The 18,967-nt window shown below is 45.4% G+C and overlaps 1 long non-coding RNA gene across 1 annotated transcript; it reads right to left on the bottom strand.

The window, feature by feature from the left end:
* Positions 1–215: 215 nt before the first annotated feature.
* On the bottom strand, positions 216–1,976 carry LOC143840600 (uncharacterized). Its single transcript, XR_013232250.1, has 3 exons — positions 1,914–1,976; positions 869–981; positions 216–351 (listed from the first exon to the last, which is right to left on the bottom strand). It is a non-coding gene; the product is annotated as an uncharacterized LOC143840600 (long non-coding RNA).
* Positions 1,977–18,967: the final 16,991 nt, after the last annotated feature.

The raw sequence follows: 18,967 nt of genomic DNA on the forward strand, positions 1-18,967 counted from the left end.
GCCGATTCTGTGAAGCCTCAAGGGGGTGGCAGGTTACAGTAGATGAGCGATTGGGATGTGAGTGTCCTGCATAGTGCAGGGGGTTGGACTAGATGACCCATGAGGTCCCTTCCAACTCTATGATTCTGTGATTCTAAGATTTAACAAGGCAGAGATGTCAACTTCCCTGTTGTATGCAAATGGCATTCCTTCCATATTTTGGCAAAGAGGATTCATTGGTATTGTTTGGAATACGACGTGTTTATCATGGTTGAGTTCAGAAATGAGAAGATGACTTGCCTGGACAAACAAGAGCTGCTGGTCTTCCATCATGCCAGGTTTGGCCATTTCCCACAACCCAGTGCCTGATGGCTGTTGAAGGTAAAGGGCAGAAACAAGTAGTCAGAGCAGTTAGAAGAAGAAGCGTTGGTTTCTATACCCTGCTTTTCACTGCCTGAACGAGTCTCAAAGCAGCTCAGTCGCCTTCCTTTCCTCTCTCTCCACAACAGACACCCTGACCTATTCTGCACCCGGAATTCAGCCTCGCCCAATGTTCATCTAGTCGTGGGACCAATTCCTGCTTCTGGATGTCATTGATGCTGGCTGGTCCAGGGTTTTCGTGAAAATTCAGCATAAGATGACTCTCCCATAATGATTCAAAGAGCTGTAATTGATCAGAATAAGCTCCCACATATTATCTCTATTTATTGTAATAATCTGGTCTATCTATTAGCAGTTTTATGGTCTTAGCCATTTTATATCATTAGTAAATTGATGCTTTTCGCTGTTTTACGCTTTTAACTGTCCGTTCCCTGACCATTCTCCAATTGTTTATTAATCTCCTTATGCTGTTCTATGACCGTAATAAAGATCTGACTGATTTACTGACACAAAGCTGAACGGTGAAAAGAATTTTGGAGACCAAGTCCATTGGGTCTTGAGTCACGATGCTGGGTCATAGCAGAGCCATACACTGTTTCCTCTCTGGGAACCGTGATGTTCCTGAATGACAAAGAAAGGGAATAGCATCAATCTAGAACTTCAGATAAATGATCCTGTATCATCATCTGAAATAAGAGTGAAAGTGGCAACCCTCCTAAACTGCAGTAAACAATAACAAGATTGGGTTAGTCTAGTGCATCTAGTTGCGGTCGGGACCCCTTTGGGGGTTGAAGGACCCTTTCACAGGGATCACGGCAGGGCAAGCAGCTTGGCCGGGGGGGGGGCAACATCCACACAATGTAGATTGCAATGTAGCCTTGCAATGTAGATAGAGATAGAGTGTTCATCTGTCTGGAGCAGCGGAAAAGAGCGAGATCAGCATGGTGGGACATGAGGTAGAACTGAACTGAGAAACCCTAGGGAAAAAAAACAATTTATATCCAATCACAAACAATGGATCTTCACGCCATTCGTTAATTTCGGTTTAATTTCAGTGAAAGAACACTTGCATAATTTTATGGTTGGGGTCACCACAACATGAGGAACCGTATTAAAGGGTCGCGGCATTAGGAAGGTTGGGAACCACTGTTCAAGGGGCCAGAAGGCTCCGGGAGGATCTGGTAGAGCCAGGCTTCCAATTCCCACTCTAGAAGGGAAGCTTGCTAGATTCCGTGGGCCACGTTGTGTTTCTAGACCGGCCAAGGACCTGAGATTGAGGTCTGAGGCAGGGTCATAATCCTGCTATTGCGATTGACCGACACACGCTGGATCCAGTGTGTTGACCAATAGTGTGCGCTGTCAGGAAGTTGCTATATTTTGATCCTGTATATATGCTGTTGTTGTTGTGTTTTTTTTTGGGGGGGGGTTCAGTTCAGCTTCGGTCCTCTGCAACTTAGAGCTGGGGTCAATAAAGAGCTAAAAGGAACTCCCCATGTCTTCATCTCTGAACCCATGGGTTCAACACCGGTCAGCCCCCTCTCAGCTTAACCTACCTCAAAAGGTTGTTGGGAGGATAAAGCAGAGGAAAGAAGAACAATGCACACCACTACCAGTTCCTGTGGGGGAACAAGGTGGGAGTATAAATGAAGCAATTCATTAAATACATCTTTCATGAGTCAAAACTGGATATATTGGCCAGTGATAAGGCAATTTCTCAAATATGCAGGTTCCCTTCAGACATCTTTTGTTGATGTTCTGCTTTGTGGAGAAATGAACCCACAAGCCTTTATTTGCACCCCAGTTCTCCCTTCCTTAGCACTTATTTCCCTGTTATAATTTTTACACACTTTCCAGTGCGGTTTGTGTCTCAGTTGTCAATAAACTGCATTTTATAAAGTACAAAACGGTATTAAGTATTTGAAAGGTTGTCACGTGGAGGAGGGCAGGATGCTGTTTCTGTTGGCTGCAGAGAAAGGACATGCAGTAATGGGTTTAAACTTCAAGTACAACGATATAGGCTAGATATCAGGGAAAAAAATTTCACAGTCAGAGTAGTTCAGCAGTGGAATAGGCTGCCTAAGGAGGTGGTGAGCTCCCCCTCACTGGCAGTGTTCAAGCAAAGGTTGGATACACACTTCTCTTGGATGCTTAAGGATGATTAGGGCTAATCCTGCGTTGAGCAGGGGGTTGGACTAGATGGCCTGTATGGCCCCTTCCAACTCTATGATTCTATGATTAAGATGGTGTGTAGAATAAACCCAGTGTCAGTATAGCTGCAGTTAGTAAATTAGATTAGGATCAGAGAGACTCAGGTCCAAATTCAAATTCCACCATGCAAGTTCACCTGGTAATCTTGGGGCAAATACATATTCAGCCTAGTCTACCTCATGGGGTTGTTGAGAGGAGAAAACGGAGGAGAGGAGCATCATTTTGGGGCCCGCCAGGGGAGAAAGGCAAGGAATAAGTGATGTAAATCAGAGGTAGTCAACCTGTGGTCCTCCATATGTTCATGGACTACAATTCCCATGAGCCCCTGCCAGCAAATGCTGGCAGGGGCTCATGGGAATTGTGGTCCATGAACATCTGGAGGATCACAGGTTGACTACCCCTGATGTAAATAACTAATAAATTAAGAATACAATTAGCAGGAAAATGGCATACAGGAAAAAGAAAACAGAAATTTGCAACCTACTGGGAATAGTATTTTTATTGTCAGATAAGGGGAGCAATTTCACTTCATACCCTTCCCACTGTATGACCCATGCTGGCTGCATGTGGAGGAGCAGGGAATCCAACCTGGCTCACTAGACTCGGAGCCATTCTTAACCACTGCTCCATGCTGGCAGTTCCCATGATGTTACCATTGGGGATGCCAGCCTCCAGGTGGGAATCCCCTGGAATGACAGTTCATGTCCAGACTACAGAGATCAATTCCCATTGAGAAAATGGATGCTTTGCAGGGGGGACTCTATGGCATTTTACCCCACTGAGATCTTTGTCCTCCCAGCCTCCATCCCCAAATCTCCAGGAGTTTCTCAACCTGGATCTGGATACTCCCTGTTTGCCCAGAGGGGCTTGGCCAACGCTACTTTCCAGATACCTTGAAATCACAGACAGCACCATTCCAAAAGCCTTTTGAACTTTTTCAAACATATTGAAAGTGAAAGCGTGTGTAATGTATTTCTCCCAAACTATGAAAGTGGGTATTTCTCTCACAGCCTTAACAACAAAACCCAACAACATACAGCTATGGAAAACCCCAATGGAGGGCGAGAAAAGAAGTAACTATTGATCTTGATATCTCAACAGGTACAACGGACGAACCTATCCTGGGCAAGAAGCTTTAAAATTTTTATTATGTTTACCCTATAGCAACTCTACGAGGTAGATCGCGGTGTTCCCATTCTGGAACCAATAAAGAAACATCTTGGAGGGCCCAACGGCTGATTTATTTACTACTATTTAAGAGACTCATATCCTGGTTCTGGGTCAGACAGATTCGTCTCACAGTAAACCCCTAACTGTTAATGATAAATAGGAATGCATGAAAATCGTATCAGAAGATTAATGCTAAATAAAGCAAAACGGGAGCCAAGAAAAACCAGGGCAGAGGAGAATCAAGAAAACAAGTAGTTAAAACTCCAGCTTCACCCCTAAAATCAATTCTAAGTATCGTCTGGAGGGGAAAAATCAAGAAACTGAACATACATTGTTATAGGCTAGTTTCTTCGATGAGGAAATCTCACCACTACATAGAGCAGGATGGGTGACACTGAGTAGTAGGAGCTACTGATATGCTTGTGGGTTATGATTGGTCTTAATGACAGCAAGATGGGCAGCATTTCTCCTTGGACTAAAAGGAGGAATTCTATTTTTGATGCTATGAGCTGCTGAGCTTTGCAAAAGATCTCGGGGATCTGACAAGGTTCAGAAAAAAGAGCCAGTGTGCCATATTTATTTTATTTGCTTAATATTTACATGCAATTTACAATAAGATAAAGGTATCCCCTGTGCAAGCACTGAGTCATGTCTGACCCTCTAGCGTTTTCATGGCAGACTCAATATGGGGTGGTTTGCCAATGCCTTTCCCAGTCATTACTGTTTTTACCCCCCAGCAAGCTTGGTACTCATTTTACCAACCTCGGATGGATGGAAGGCTGAGTCAACCTTGAGCCGGTTGCTGGGATCGAACTTCCAGCCTCAGGGGCAGACAGCTTCAGACAGCATGTTGCTGCCTTACCACTCTGCGCCGCAAGAGGCTGAAATACAATAAAACCCCATAAAACCAGAATAAAATACAACTATGAGTGGCGTAATGCCATCTCTCACCAGTCTATATGTGTGACAGATAAATTAATAAATCAATAAAATTAAAAGGACCTCCGCCTGAGATCGTGAAGAGTTCCTGTCAGTCTGAGTAGACAACCTGACTTTTTGGGACCAAGGGTCTGATTGAGTTGAAGGCAGCATCTTGTGTTCCTTTAAAGACCTTTCCTAGTTCAGTCCTTTAGCACAGGGGTAGTCAACCTGTGGTCCTCCAGATGTTCATGGACTACACTTCCCATGAGCCACTGCCAGCATTTTCTCGCAGGGTCCCATGGGAATTGTATCTCATGGGCCCCTGCCAGCAAATGCTGGCAGGGGCTCATGGGAATTGTAGTCCATGAACATCTGGAGGACCACAGGTTGACCATCCTTGCTTTAGCAGTCTTGGCCTCAATGTCATGGCAAGTCCATGGCCACCCAAAACTACATTAAATCATGAAAAGCCCGCGACTCCATTCACCTCCGAAAACAGCATGTTCCAGCCTCTCATTTCACACTCATTTGCCATTCGCCGTTCAGCAGCTAATTATCATGAATTCCTCTGGTATTCATTGTAATAGCACTAATTATAATGAAATTGTTTGGTATTCGCTATAATGGTGCCAATCATAAAGCATTCATTTGACGTTTATGGGGGCATCACGTGTGTTCCCTCAGTTTACCAGCATAATTTAGCATCTGTAAAGCATTACTTAATAGAAACGTGAAGTCAAAGATCGCTCAATGTTTTTTTTTGGGGGGGGAATGAGGTACCTGCTATCGGAAGTGGAATGGGAAAATTCCTGTAAATTGTTCGGGAGTTCATTAGCAGGTCGACTTAGCTGAATTAATAGGGAGGGGGGAGGTGAAAAAAGATGTTTGGAGATTAGCCGCCAACAATAAACAAGATCTTAACAAATCATGCCATGCTAAGGCTTCTGAGGACTGGAATCTTCTTGTTTTTGGTGAATTCTAAGCATGTTTTTTTTTTTTTTTTTTAAAGAATGTGATATTGTGTGAATGTTTTATAACCAAGTATTTCTTCTGGTGACAGTTCGGGACTGCAACCAAGGAACACCCTCATCCCAATAAATATTGGAATACACACACACACACAGAGGAATATATATGCATATATACATATTCCCATATTTATTGGGGTGAGAAAGATTCTGTGCATTAGCCATAAAGGTAAAGGGTGTCCCTTGTGCAAGCACCGGGTCATGTCTGACCCTTGGGGTGACGCCCTCTAGCGTTTTCATGGCAGACTCAATATGGGGTGGTTTGCCAGTGCCTTCCCCAGTCATTACCGTTTACCCCCCAGCAAGCTGGGTGCTCATTTTACTGACCTCGGAAGGATGGAAGGCTGAGTCGACCTTGAGCCGGCTGATGGGATTGAACTCCCAGCCTCATGGTCAGAGCCTCAGACAACATGTTGGCTGCCTTAACATGTCTTATTTTATAACATGTCTGTCCCTCACAGCACAGATGGCAGCATCCCCAGTGAAAACAAACCTTCTGCCATAGCTGGGCTGCCATCCTCCAGGCTTTAGCTGAAGATCTCCGACTATTACAGCCGATCTCCAGGTGACAGAGGTCAGTTCACCTGGACAAGAAGGTCACGTGGGAAGATGGACTCTATGGTGTTATGCCCTATGAATGTCCCTTCCCTCCCCAAGCCTAACCGTCTTCAGGCTCACCCCACCACCACCAGATAATAAAGGGAGCGATCTGCAAACATCTGGAGGACACTTTAGTGATCCAGGGAAGTCATCATGGATTTGTCTCCAACAGGTCCTGCCAGACCAACCTGGTTTCCTTTTTTGACCAAGTAACAGGTTTGCTGGATCGTGGACATTCGGTTGATGTCGTTTACATGGATTTTAGTAAAAATGAAAAGCATGCCTACTGGATGGGGGATACGCTTCTAGGTAACACTGTATGTGAGTGAGACCTTGGGGTACTTGTGGTTTGTAAGCTAAACATGAGCAGGCAGTGTGATGCAGCAGTAAAAAAGGCAAATGCCATTTTGGGCTGTATCAACAGGGGCATCACATCAAAATCACAAGATGTCATAGTCCCATTGTATATGGCACTGGTCAGACCACACCTGGAGTACTGTGTGCAGTTCTGGAGGCCTCACTTCAAGAAGGACGTAGATAAAATTGAAAGGGTACAGAGGAGAGCGACGAAGATGATCTGGGGCCAAGGGACCAAGCCCTGTGAAGATAGGTTGAGGGACTTGGGAATGTTCAGCCTGGAGAAAAGGAGGTTGAGAGAGGACATGATAGCCCTCTTTAAGTATTTGAAAGGTTGTCATTTGGAGGAGGGCAGGATGCTGTTTCTGTTGGCTGCAGAGGAGAGGACACGCAGTAATGGGTTTCAAGTACAACGATATAGGCTAGATATCAGGAAAAAAATTTCCACAGTCAGAGTAGTTCGGAAGTGTAATAGGCTGCCTAAGGAGGTGGTGAGCTCCCCCTCACTGGCAGTCTTCAAGCAAAGGTTGGATACACACTTTTCTTGGATGCTTTAGGATGCTCTGGGCTGATCCTGCGTTGAGCAGGCGGTTGGACTAGATGGCCGGTATGGCCCCTTCCGACTCTATGATTCACCACCAAAAAAACCCATGCAGTTTGGGTCCTTGCTAAGAATTTCAGTGAGAATTTCATCTCCGTATGAGTAACCAAGTCAAAGCTGAAGAAAGGCATCAACTTCAGAGGGGGAAAAAATTGTGTGCTATTATTTTTGCATAGTCTACCGTTAGAAAAAATGAGTAGCAAAAGAACAAAGGCAAAGAGTTCTGGAGGCTACTCTTCTTTTTGACATGGGAGGAATAGCTCATTCATTCTTAAGTCAAGTTTACAATTCTGTCTCCCATGGTTTCCCCGAGGATGTGGTCGGTAGCTAGCAAAGTTATAAAAATTGTAAATACGAGCTGCAAAGGCACATGCTTTTCATTTCCAGATGTTTGACTATTTGGTAGCTGATTTGATTGCTCCTACCTTCCAGCCCTTAATTTCTCAATTTTCAGACCTATCCTGGTCAAACTGAACAAAATTCCAACTTTCTTTCTTTCTTTCTTTCTTTCTTTCTTTCTTTCTTTCTTTCTTTCTTTCTTTCTTTCTTTCTTTCTTTCTTTCTTTCTTTCTTTCTTTCCAGTTGTGCCTTGTTGTGTGCCAGGCTGCTTGAAAAATAAAATAGTTTTATTAGAAGAAACCAACTTTTTGTAGAAAGAGGAGAGAGACTTAACTGTTCTGTTGTGCATGAATTGTCATTTCTGGAGACAAGCAGAGAGGAAATGTTCTCAAAAGAGCAGGAAATATCAGCTTTTCTCTGCCCGAAGGAGTCTCAAAGTGGCTTACCTATATTCTCCTTCCCTTCCTCTCCCCACAACAGACACCCTGAGGCAGGTGAGGCTGAGAGAGCCCTGACATTACTAAAGAAGAACAGTTGGTTCTTATATGCTGCTTTTCTCTACCCAAAGGAGTCTTGAAGCGGCTTACAATCAACTTCCTTTCCTCTCCGCACAGCAGACACCCTGTGAGGTGGGTGAGGCTGAGAGAGCTGTGACAGAACAGCTCAGTAAGAACAGTTCTCTCATAACTCTGACTAGCCCAAGGTCAGTCAGCTAGTTGCATGCCAGGAATCAAACCCTGCTCTCCAGATTAAACACTACACCAAGTTGGCTCTCAGAAGATATTTAGTAAATGTAAGTATATACAGATCTAAATATTGATGCATGATACCACCTCTGATGCTCTACTATATATATTTGTTTCCTGATTCCTGTGCAAAGTTCTTCACCATCTTTCACACAATATGTATTTTTATATTTATTTAGGAAATCACAGCCTTTTTTCAAAGATTTCCCCAGGGGCATTCAAGAAAAGCTGAGCTCGAGGAACACCCATGCCTAATTAAGACATCACACCATCATGACTTTATAAAGTGCGAATGTTAATATAAGGATAGAAGCCCAGAAAGAAGGCGGGGCAGGAAACCCAACTGAATTAAAAGGTGAGGTGTACAGAATTTTTGCTACCCTACTTCCTCTTTTGGAAACCCAATAGATGGAACCAAAGGAACTTCATAGAGAAAGACATTCCGGAGTTGTGGGGCAACCTGCTTTGTCAATATTATTTCCTATTTGTAGAAGAAGGGTTAGAGCAGGGGTGGCCAAACAGTGGTCCTTCAGATGTCTGTGGACTACAGTTCCCATGAGCCCCAGCGGCTCGTGGGAATTGTCGTCCACGGAAATCTGGAAAGCCACCATTTGGCCTCCCCTGGGTTAGATTGAAAGAGCCTTGCGCTTTGCGCATCCCTTCCTGCCCACCTACTCACAAGCTCCCTAAGTTCATAAAATCAGCATTTCTGTCAGATGACTATCTAAAGGTAAAGGTATCCCCTGTGCAAGCACCGAGTCATGTCTGACCCTTGGGGTGACGCCCTCCAGCGTTTTCATGGCAGACTCAATACGGGGTGGTTTGCCAGTGCCTTCCCCAGTCATTACCGTTTACCCCCCAGCAAGCTGGGTACTCATTTTACCGACTTCGGAAGGATGGAACGCTGAGTCGACCTTGAGCCGGCTGCTGGGATTGAACTCCCAGCCTCATGGGCAAAGCTTTCAGACAGCTGCCTTACCACTCTGCGCCACAAGAGGCTCCTATCTAGCCTGATGATGACTATAGATGACTATCTAGCCTCTGCTTAAAAACTTAAAAGAAGGAATACCACCACCTCCCAAGGAAGCTAGTTCCACGGAGGAACCGCTCTGTCAGGAACTTCTTCTGGATATTTAGCCGAAAATCCTTTTGAATTAATTTCAACCCATTTGTTTTGGTCTGAGCCTCTGGGGTTCCAGAAGTGAGGTCAGCTGGCCACACCCCCTGCCTGCAGTGACATCACTACCTGCACCCTCTGCCCTCATTTTGCTCCCTCCCCCCGCCTTTACTACTGCTCTGGTGGCCCTGCCTCGTGTAGGCTAGAAAAAAGAGTAGGAGCTGAAAATACAGCCTGGTCCCGTCCCATCCCATACCATGCCACTTCAGAGCTCCTGCAGACCCCCAGGGGTCCATGTACTGCTAGTTGGGAATTCCTTCTCTAGCCTATGCAATGAGCCTTCATAAAGAGAGACCCAGGATGCTTAGTAATGCTTAGAACAGAAGCATCTGCAACCCCATCACACTCCCCCAAGAGCAAACTCCTGTTAAAATTGCTGGAGTGAGGAAAAAGTACACCTTTTGCATCTATAACAGGGTCGAGGAAAATGAGAACGTACATTCTATAGGACCAGATGTTTCAAAGGGGATGTTTTGTTGTTGTTCTAAAGTACTTGGTTGGATCTACTGCCATCTCAGTTCCCGAATAAGCTAAACATCACTTATTATGCATAGAATCCGGCTGTGGCTTTAGCTCTGGGCAGTATTTAAATAGCTGTATTCCCAAAGAAGTTGACGGCCATGACTCTCATTTATGCACTTCTCTCCACTGGTGCTCACCTTGACAGCAGATCTCTGCTTCCTCGGCTCTTGCCTTGGCTTGGGGCCGTTCTTTCTCAGACATCATTATCATAATCTATCTGAGATAAGGTGAATCCGTCCTAGAATGGGTGAGTTGGTAGGGGCTGCTTACATTATGTCTCTTCCAAGGATGCTACAATGATCACCATGGGCCTGAGTAGAGGGGAAGTCGTAAGAGCAGGAGATCCAAATCTCATAGAACTGTTCATTTGTTGGAATCATTTATAGCCCACTTTTCCAGAACAGAAGAATTCCATCATATCCATTAGAGGTAGACATGTTGAAGGGGGGGGGGGCACACAACTTGTTTGCCGCAGCTTTAGAGACAAGGGCTGAGAGCAATAGGTTTCCTTACAGGGAAGGATGTTCTGACAGGAACCAAGCAGTTGAGACCCAGGAGATTTGCACCACAGTCATCATTCTCGGGCTTCAGGATGAAGCTTTAAGTTAAAGTCTTTATTTGTAGAATCAGGACAAAGATCAGCACATTGCATAAGCTCATAGACAGCAGTCTTGAGAGATGCCAGGGAAGGGGATTGCATAGAATATATACTTGGGCTTTGGGAGAGGGGCATAGAGGTAGCTTTTGGCGGGAACATGGATTCACACAGAAAAGGGCAATAATATTCTCTGATCTTACAAGGTGCCAAAACAGCCAACCGGCCATCTGGGCAGATTCTGCACTTACTTTGTTTATTGACAATCTTGTTGAATTCAGATCGCTTTGAACTCAAGTCTTCCTCTCCCCCCCTCCCCATTGAAACAGGAAAGTGTTCTGCACGTGGTTAGGGAGGCTCAGAAGATCGGGGGGGGGAGGCAAATGGAGACTCTTTCTTTGTTTTCTTGAAGCGGGGGAGAGGATCGATGAAGTCAGAAAAAAAATCCAAGATGGACAGAAGTTGAGAGAAATTAGGGGCTTCTCCTTTAAGGCAAGTTTGTCACATGACCACCTGTGGCAAATCATGGGTTCTCTACCATGGAGGAGAGCCCAGATTCAAAACAATGCAATTTTAAAATATATTGAGGCTTAAAAGCACTCCAAGATATTGCACAATAAAGGTAGGGTCACTCCGGATCAATCCTTCTTGCTGCAGAAGGAAAATTTAAATCACCCCAAATCCAAACAGAAATCGCATTCTGTGTAGATGGCAGGGACTGAATTGACCAGGGATTGGAATAAAAGCTCCATGCAGTTTACACCCTGGTGTTTAGACTGAATCTCTGGCGAGGCCAGCCTTGGGTGAGGAGATAAGAAAGTGAATGTGGGATGAGAATTTGAAATGCAAGGAGGAAACGGGAGGGGCACTGGCAAGACGGCCTAGAGTTGCCACAACTCAGTGGGGAATCCAGGAGCACCGGAACTGAAAGGAACCTTAAAGAGGATGAAAGCCACAGGTCAGGAACAAGGGTTCATCACAGGTTCCACAAATATTAGAAAGCATTCTTTGAGGGTGAGGGCTCTTCATAGATGGAACAGGCTGACTTGGAGGATGGTGGAGTCTCCTTTGTTGGAAGTTTTTAGGAGGAGATTTGATGAGCACTTCTCAGGAGTGTGCATTGTTTTTTAAGTCCCCAAGAAGGTGGGGAGGGGGGCTGGGCTGGATGCCCCTTTGTGGCCTGTTCCATCTCTGTGTGTGATTCTGATTCTGGTGACAGTAGCTAGAACTATTTATGCAGCAAGGTAGTTTGCCATTGTCAACCTCTATGTAGCAACGTTGGAATACCTTATTGGTCTCTGTAATAAATAATAAACAGGGCCAACCCTGTTTTGCTTCTGTGGGTGGGCTATCCTGGGCCATCATATCCTGGCCCCCACCTGGTGGAACGAGCTTTCCCAAAAGATCAGGGCCCTGCCTGAACTCCCACAATTCCGCAGGGCTTGCAAAAGGGGGCCAGTCCACCAGGCATTTGCCTGAGACCAACCAAACCCAAATAACATCTACGGGTCCCCCAAACATCCCCTCCATGGTTTGAACCAGTCTGATCTCTCTGGGGGGCTTAGCTAAGTTATCATTCCTGTTATATTGTTGTTGTTTAAGACCATTGAAATTGTGTTATTCAGAACCACGGTTAGATTATTGTTGATGTATTGACTATGTTAATAGGTCGTTCCATGTATCCCCCTGTGATGTTATATGTCAACCGCCCTGAACCGTATGGAATGGCAGCAGCAAAATCTAACGAATCAACGAATGAACGAATCAACGAATGAATGAACGAACGAATGAATGAATGAATGAATGAAATCTAGGTCAAGTCAAATAAATGTTCCTCAGAAAGAAGGCATAGACTTGTACTGTTTCTCAAACACACACACACACACACACACAGCATAAACATAGATACATAGATTCTAAAGTCCTGGCAGTGTTGGTGGATAGTTTTATCAAAACGTCAGAGCCGAGGGGGGAGGGGGTAGTGACTCCCAAAATAGCCTCCAGCCCATTTGTGTGTTTTTATCTAGCTGACAAAAGTATACCAAGATGACTAATATTGTTTTGAAACAGTGTCTCGACTTCAGCCTCCCCTTCCAACAAAGGCCATTTTAGAAAGATAAATAGCCTGTCTCCACATAAAGATTCCCAATTCTGCACCACACCTGCTCGTAACAACAACAACAAAAAATTACCTCATGAAATATTAGAAAACGCAAGAATGCTTCCCCTCCAATTGCCGCATGCGGGATTAGCTTTTGTTTAGAAGTGCGGATAAACTCCACGGCGGAATTGTCGAGATGTTATTGTTCTGCTTATTGTTTCTTTTAACGTGGATGCAACCCGCCCAGCATGCTTAATAAAAGCCAACGTACCCTCATCTCACCTTCCAGCTTATGGTAATATTGCCTGGTGCCTCAATAGGTTGACCCTGATGGTGTTTCTTGCAAAGCTATTCCCGTAAAAAAACAAAACAAAAAATAAAACGAGAAAGCTGATAGAAAGTTGTTGAATATGAGGTTGTTTTTCTGTCACCTTATCTTATTGCCAGCAGAGCTATTGTAGCAGGGTTGAGTCAGGAGCGCTTTAAGGATCTGAGGAGTCTGTAGCACCAGAGCCAATTTAGGGATTTGCAGGGCCCTAGCAGAGTACAGAGTACTGGTAGAGGACCGGAAGGCCTGGAGGGTCATTGTCCATGGGGTCGCGATGGGTCGGACACGACTTCGCACCTAACAACAACAACAACAAGCAGAGTACAATTGCAGCAAGAACAGCCAGACTGGGGGTAGAGGGGCCAGCCAAAATGGAAAGGGGTGTCACTTTGAGCACTCTTAAACATAGAAAAGGGGGGAGGAGATAGGCTCCAGCCCTGATCCATGGGGAGGGGGGAGGCACTGTGCAGGGCTCCTGGAAGCATGAGGCTGATCCTGTTTTGGGATGATCCTGCATTGAACAGGGGGTTGGTCTAGGCCTGCCTGCATGGCCCCTTCCAGCACTATGCTTCTATGAGGAGCACTCACAAGGCTGCACCTCATAAAACCATTGTTTGCTATCACTGCCCCTTGTTCATAAGATGAAGAAGAAGATGAAGAGGCTGAGAGAGCCCTTAGATTACTGAAGAAGTAGAGTTGGTTCTTATATGCCGCTTTTCTCTACCCAAAGGAGTCTCAAAGCAGCTTACTTTCGTCTTCCCTTTCCTCTCCCCACAACAAGACACCCTGTGAGGTAGAAGAAGAAGAGTTGGTTCTTATATGCTACTTTTCTCCACCTGAAGGAGTCTCAAAGCGGCTTACTTTCGTCTTCCCTTTCCTCTCCCCACAACAAGACACCCTTTGGGGTACCTGAGGCTGAGAGAACCCTGATTTTACTGGAAGAAGAAGAGTTGGTTCTTATATGCCACTTTTCTCTACCCAAAGGAATCTCAAAGAGGCTTACAATTTCCTTCCCTTGCCTCTCCCCACAACAGACACCCTGTGGGGTGGGTGAGGCTGAGAGAGCCCTGATATTACTGCTCAGTCAGAACAACTTTATCAGTGCTGTGTTGAGCCCAAGGTCACCCAGTTGGCTGCATGTGGGGGAGCGCAGAATCAAACCTGGATCACCAGATTAGAAACCCCCACTCCTAACCAAGCTCTTAACCACTATACCAAGTGCTAGTTCAAGTCCGCTGGGAGCCATTTTTTTTGTTATATTTTGCTTTTGACTTCCCTATACAGTGCTGGAGAGGAGGCAAGACACAACACAGGCATGTCCCCACCCTGTTCTCCTTTTCATCTGCAAAAATCAGGGTTGCACTCTGCCGCCTTCTCACTAGAGCAACAGCGGGTGAACGTTTCGGTGTTCCGAAAGCTTTTTGCCCGGCGATTACAATATTTGCAAGGGGAGAGAAGGCCGAATGGGCTGAGCAAGAGCAGTATCTGTCGCTATTATCATCAACTGAGGTCAGGAGGACATCAGCGACAGCCGTTTTCTGTGGCCGTTCTCCACTTGGGCTGATTCCTGCGTAGCAAATTAAATGGGTGACAAAAGGAAAGGTCGCAGCTGAGGTCAGATTCTCGTCTCCTAATGGGGGCCCAAGGCAAAACTGTTATTGATATCTGACCTGGCACCCTGTTATCACCAATTTATCTCAACTACCAGCCGCTTAATCGTTTCGATAAGACACAGCTGAAGTTGCTGATTCGGGAGGGGATCGTCTTTCAAGTCCGGCGTCTTGTTCAGCCCGTGTGTGCAAAGGTGCGGGCAAATTAGCCCGGCTTCACCAACGTGTGGAGAGTTTACCGCTGATTCTCCTTAATATACCGACTCCTCTAGAGCTGTGTTGTCGGACTGTTACAGACAACGTGGAGCAATCTCTTTCCTCGCGCTGGAATCAATCACTGCATAACTTGTTCACACATTTTGCCACATGGCTTTGGAGCTGCTGGTTGATAGAGGACCAGGGGGAAATTGGCCTGCTTAAAATATGCTGAAACAGTCATTTCCCCCTCTCTCCCTTCCTTCCTTTCTGGTATCTAATGATGAGAAATGATGTGTGAAGGATTTTTTTAAAAAAATTGTGCAAATTATTCATTCGTGGAAGCTTGTGGGGGGGGGGATCTGATTTCATCTGCTGAAGTCTTTATTATGGACGGAGAGAGATTTATTTTCCAGAGACTGTCCCCGTGCACCAGGGCTGGTTTATCCACATAGCAGGTGCTATGGGCCCTGCACTTCCAGGGGCCCCATGTGAACATACCTTCCCTACATGGATCAGGGCCATAGCCTTTCTCTTTCACCCCTTTCCCTCTTTAGGAACACGCAAACTTTACACTGTGGGGAGGCCACCTCTGCCCACAGTCTGGCTGCAATTGTAGTCTGCAAGGGCCCTGTGAATTCCTAAACGGCTTCTTGTGCTATGGGTCCCGCAAATCCTTAACCCACTCTTGACGTGCACAACTCAAGTACAAGGGGGGAAAAGAACGCTATGTGGGTGATGCTGGGTTGGATCAGTTTTCCATGAATGGAAGGTGCCTCCTGTCAATGGAACAGAACTTTCCTGCCTCATGACTTCCCCCAGCAGTCCACTGGCCTCTTAGAAATTAATATAAGAAGTTGCTTTATACCCTTGGGTTAACAGGCATTGTCTACTCAGACCGGCAGCTGCTCTCCAGGTCTCAAATGTTGGTTTTTCTCATCACCAACTGCCTAATCCTTTTAGCTGGAGAGGCCAAGGTTTGAGCCTGGGACCTTCTGCATGCCAAGCAGATGGCTTACCATTGAGACACGGCCCTTCTTCAAATGCTGCTCGGGGGAGGCGGGCTCAGGGGACTCTCAGGAATGGCATCAGGCGCACAATGGGGGATCTAAAACAGAACATTGTGGTGGAAATTACTCCTCACCTTCTGATAGCAGAATAGTTATTTGTTTGTTTTTGAGGTCTCTACATCACCCCATCATGACTGGTCACCTCATGGTGGTTACAACAATGAACTTGGTTAGAATTCATATAATAATCAGGGTGCATAATTAGAAGCAACATTTAAAATGCTGGAAGACCTGGGAATGTTCGGCCAAGGGGAAGAGGAGATTGAGAGGGGACATGATGCTCTCTTTAAGTATCTCACTTGGAGGAGGGCAGGGAGCAGTTCCTGTTGGCAGCAGAGGAGAGGACCCACAGTAATGGGTTTAAACTACATGTAGTACTGTACCAGCTAGATATCAGGAAAAACATTTTCATAGGTAGAGTCATCCAACAATGGGGTCGGCTGTCTAAGGAGGTTGTGAGCTCCTCCTCACTGGTGGTCTCTAAAGCAGCAGCTGGACAGATACTTATCCTGGATGCTTTAGGGTCATCCTGCATGGAGCAGGGGGTTGGACTAGATGGCCTGCATGGCCCCTTCGAACTCTAGCATTCTCTGAAGGCACACTTGGCTTGTTCTCTTGCTAGCATTGACCTCTTCCTAGAGAACCCCCATAAACTATGGTCAACCCCAGCTTTCTCCTCCCTTCCATGACTTGCACATACAAGAAAGGGACTCTTGCGTAGACCCTCTCGAAATCCCACTCAGGCCTATTCACTGGGACTTCTGACAGTCCTTCTGAGTTCAAGACTCCAGCATAATGTGTGTCCTACATAATGTCCTGAATAATGAGAGCTTCCGCCATGTTGGGATTGTTTTAAAGTCTTTTAATGGGCATTTTAATGGGGACAAGACTACTGTGACCCACCACGAGCCTATGGGGAGTGGCGGGAAATAAATCTAACTACTACTAATAATAAACTATGGGGTATAGTGATGTACAACAAGACCTGAGAGTAGATTGGGGCGAAGCACAAGCTATAAAGCAATTCCTACGTTTCTAACATTTCAGAAATCAAATCAATTTTTAATGCCTCGTGAGATTGTACCTCTGTTTTAGAATTTATTTATTTATTGTATCTATAAGGGAGATTGGTCTGCATTGCACATTCGCATCAGGTCCTGAAAGGGGTGGGGGGAATGCTTGGGCTCTGCCAAACTTCTGTACAACATTTAACACATAATCGATTCTCTGTCATCATACGCTAGATATTTTTTTTAAAAAAACCCACAAACCCACCCTATATGCAACCATCTCAGCTTCTGAAAGCTCACAAGGGAGCTCCCAGTCATAAAAAAGCATAAAGTCTATACCCTACCATCTGCTCAAGGCAGCTACCAACATAAAATAAATCACAATGATGTAATTTCAGTTTTCTCTAGTATCCATGCCACCCTCCTTCCCAAACCAGGGCAAATTATGATGTCATGGGGGTGGGGGGGAGAGATGTACCCACAGATTTCACTGTGGGTCGGAACAATGGCAGCCCTAGGTTGTGTAGAAGGAGGTTCAGAACCCAACCTAAGCCACTCTCATCATAAGCTCTCGAAATTGGGCTTTTCTTCATGCCATGCTGCACCCTTATTTATCATTTATGCCGACTCCCTGACTTTTATACTTGAGGTGGAGCTCACAGCTGCACCGTAAGAAATAAGTGATAATATAGATTCCCCCCCCCCAGCTATGCACATTATCGCCAGATGGGTAGGAACGTCTGATGTGTTCAAAGGTGACATCTGTTTTTCTGCATGTAAAATTACATCAAAGAGGGTGGCATAAAAGTCACAAGTGAAAGTGATGAACAAGGATCAGGTCCAGGCCTGAAAGTTGGGTGCTACTTGGTCTAGGAGCTAAAAGCGCAGCATCCCCCACAGTTTAGAACAGGAAGAGTTGGTTTTTATACCCTGCGTTGATCTACTCTAAGGAAACTCACAGTGGTTTACAGTCACCTTCCCTTCCTCTCGCCACAGCAAGCACCTTAGTTCTGAGAGAGGCTGAGAGAGTTCTTGCGGGGGAGTGGGGAATCAAACCCAGGTCTCCAGTTTAAAGTCTGCTGCACTTAGAATCATAGCATTGGAAGGTAGTTCCTGGGTCATCTAGTCCAACCCCCTGCGCTTTGCAGGACACACAGATCCTGTCGCTCATCCACTGTAACCTGCCACCCCCTTGAGCCTTCACAGAATCAGTCTCTCCGTCAGATGGCTATCCAGCCTCAGTTTAAAAATTTCCAATTAACCAGCTTAACGACTACGACAGGGGTAGTCAACCTGCCGTCCTCCAGAGGTCCATGGGCTACAATTCCCATGAGCCCCTGCCAGCAAACATAGAATCACAGAGTTGGAAGGGGCCATGCAGGCCATCTAGTCCAACCCCCTGCTCAACGCAGGATCAGCCCTAAGCATGATTGTGATTCAGATAATACAACAGAGAGAAAGCTAAATGATAGATGATGGATGGATAGATAGGTAGGAAGCGGGCGGATGGATTATGGAGAGATCGATGTAGGTATGTAGGCAGGAATGGAAATAAGAAAAAAAACAGTCGATCATGTAATAAAACAGATGATAGACAGATGATGTGTGGATGGATGTTGGTAAGTGGATGGATGGAAGGAAGGATAGTCTTTAAAGTACGGCTGGACTTCTGCTTAAAAATATACTAGCTTTCTGCTACAGAATCCCAAGCATGATCCTCAATTTAGTATTAATTCTTGTAGGTTTATATAATGTGGCTCTTGCTCCATATCCAATCTACGCAGGGGATTGAACCCTATGGAACCCGATGGGCAAATTGGGACCTTCTATGATTATATATATATATATATATATATATATATATATATATATATATATATATATATATATATATATATATATCATAAGCCCACTGACCCACGCAATCACCAAGCAGGGATCTCTCTTCATAAATCCCGCAAAGGGCAGGGAAATGTGGACAGATCCCACGTGATTTTTGTCCGTTTAGACCACGGGAGTCCTGTTGTCC

The sequence above is a fragment of the Paroedura picta genome, chromosome 6 (assembly GCF_049243985.1).
Source record: "Paroedura picta isolate Pp20150507F chromosome 6, Ppicta_v3.0, whole genome shotgun sequence".
NCBI lineage: Eukaryota > Metazoa > Chordata > Lepidosauria > Squamata > Gekkonidae > Paroedura > Paroedura picta.